Source organism: Echinops telfairi, unplaced genomic scaffold (assembly GCF_000313985.2).
Source record: "Echinops telfairi isolate 266 unplaced genomic scaffold, ASM31398v2 ScPeMD7_7430;HRSCAF=8468, whole genome shotgun sequence".
Classification (NCBI taxonomy): domain Eukaryota; kingdom Metazoa; phylum Chordata; class Mammalia; order Afrosoricida; family Tenrecidae; genus Echinops; species Echinops telfairi.
This window is the reverse complement of record NW_022111330.1, coordinates 461,244-463,747: the sequence shown is the minus strand read 5'-3', so window position 1 is coordinate 463,747 and position 2,504 is coordinate 461,244. Positions and strand designations below refer to the sequence as shown.

At 37.6% G+C, this 2,504-nt stretch overlaps 2 protein-coding genes across 2 annotated transcripts in view; one reads left to right on the top strand and one right to left on the bottom strand.

The window, feature by feature from the left end:
• LOC105979931 (centromere protein P) overlaps positions 1–2,504 on the top strand; it is a 369,435-nt gene that overhangs the window by 181,266 nt on the left and 185,665 nt on the right. The gene's annotated exons all lie outside the window — the stretch shown is intronic.
• The window catches only part of ASPN (asporin), a 38,116-nt gene that overhangs the window by 27,524 nt on the left and 8,088 nt on the right, over positions 1–2,504 (bottom strand). The window lies entirely within an intron of this gene.

Here is a 2,504-nt window from a genome sequence, read left to right as displayed (position 1 = left end):
ACAATATGCAAGTATTGCTTTTATAATTAGAAATTGCATAAATATTTTTAAAACAAAAACAAATTCGATTATTAGACCTGACCCTCTATTCCGAAAATACTTCCACTGAGTAAAATCCTCAGTGTTTAGTACTGCTTAGTACACATCTGGAAGTTATTTTTAATTATGTTTCTCTTCCGTCACCCTCCCCAATGTCAATTTCATTGTTGGTCACTTTTTCCACGGTGTCATTTGGATATTTTCTTTTTAATCTGTTCCACTGTCTAATACCTGATCCAAAGCATCTGATGTCCATACTATTCTTTTTTACTCCTCTTTCCACTTAATTTTGATTTTTCATTGGCGGAGAAAAAAGTGGTGTTTGTTTTAATATGTAATTAAAACTATATACATAAGCCTGGAATGTATAAATTAGATCCTTTTAAGCACAGATTCTGGATTCCTGTTGTAGTGGGGTATAATTGGGCTGCTGAGTATAAGGTCTGTATTTTGAACCCACCAGCTAGCTACTTGCTAGAGAAAGATGAAACTGTGTTCCTATAAAGATTTAGTCTCGTAAACCCTTGGTTTGTTTTTGAAGCACACATTCATTGCCATTCAGTGGTTGAAATTCCCACAAGTGTATTATATAGGATTGCTTTAAAATCTCAAATAAGAAATGTATACATTCTTAGGATATTTCAAAAATTTAAAACATCATGATAACATCCAGAACAGAGATATCCTTCCCTTCCCTTGGAACATAAAGTTTCTTTACACAGAGATTTTCATTGGTGAAACTGAGTCCATTCCCATACCACCCCTTCTTGGCACAGGAAGACATCCACACCCCTTAGACCACATCCAGTTAACAATCTGCCACTCTGCCATAGCCTGAGAACCAGTCAAACTTAGCTTGTGAAAGACTTAAAATCATCAGAGTTGGTCTGGCCACAGAAAGCATAGCCTCCCAAATCCTTGAACCATCTCAGCTGATTAAAATTTCCCCAGAGTCCAAAAATCCACTTTAATATCTTTCCAAAAACTTGTCTTTTTCCTGGATTTATAAGAAGACAAGGGATGGGAGGGACAAAAATTAGGAGCTAATACTAAAGGCTCAAGTAGAAAGAAAATCTTTTGAAGAGGATGATGGCAACATAGGTACAAATGTGCTTGACACAGTGGATGTATGGATTGTTACAGAAGCTTTAAGAGCCCCAATAAAATGATTTTTTTGGGGGGGGAACAAGACACAAACTAATTTTCATTAATTAAAACATTCATTTACATATAGAAGATCTTCTCTAATCACCAGGAAAAAAATCAGAAAGTCTATCATCACTTGTTATTGTGTGTTGTCAAGTTAATGCTAACTCATAACGATCCTATAGAACAGAGTATAACTGCCTCATTGGGTTTCCAAGATTGTCTTATTTATGGGAAAAGTTGCTACATCTTTTTTCCTGCAGAACAGTTAGTGGGTTTAAATTGCTGGCCTTTCAGTTAGCAGCCAAACGCTCAACCATTGCCCCACCAAACTTAGCAGTTTTGTCATCTCTTCCTATCTGACCAGCCTACAAATTGCTGTTATATATACATTTGTACAAAAATTCCCGGGACTTCAGTCAATAGTCTTCCCTCATTTGTTCCAGAGGAAGGGTTGGTAACTGTCAAGAGATAACTATCATTCAAGGGAAGGGTCTCAGAGACTCACCAGAGGGCTTCTTCTTCAGGCCCACCCAATGCTATTTGGGTCTGCTCTGCTTGAAAGCTGATTTACCCCCTTAAGCTTAGTCCAAAAGACAGTTTCTTTGATTGGAGTGTAGAGAGTAAGAATTATTTTATAGTCAAATCTATATAGTCCACAGAGTGAAAAGTTGTATTGATAATACAGGGACAGTGGCTGTATTGTATTTAATTAGACAGCCTGAGTGAAGCACTACCACTTTAGGCAGACTACCTTAGAAAATGCTGTCTCTGAGCCAATCATTTAAATTAGAGCTGTCTATCCCAATTTACGCAGATAATGTACCAAGAGAAGCTGGGAACCCCTGGCATTGGCCTCTGTTGCAGTAATAAGATACTCTAGGTTACAGCAGATTAGGCTTCATTTTTCAATATCACTTTGGTCTCTGGAACATTATTTCTGTTTCCTGGCTGTCTGCCTCACTTTGATCCATGGTTTGTTGACTTTTGGCTTCTGTATAGTTCTTGTTTAGTACCAGTACTTTGTTCCTAGTTTTGCCTTGACCATTGTTGGCCAAAAAAACCCACTCATTTTGAGGCAAATAACTCCTTATTTTTACCGAAATCAAAGCTTGACCCTGATACCAATTTACTCTTGAGTTGCCCCCGCCCCCAACCCTCACATTTTAGCTTTACCTTCTAAGTCCACAACTGCTTGGGTGGTTCTGCCTTCTCTCACTTGTTCAAGGAGAATTTATTGAATTAGAAATGTTCTTTGGGGCTCTTGTCTCTAGCTTTGTTTGATTTGCTAGAGTTAATCAGTGAACATTTATCAAGTA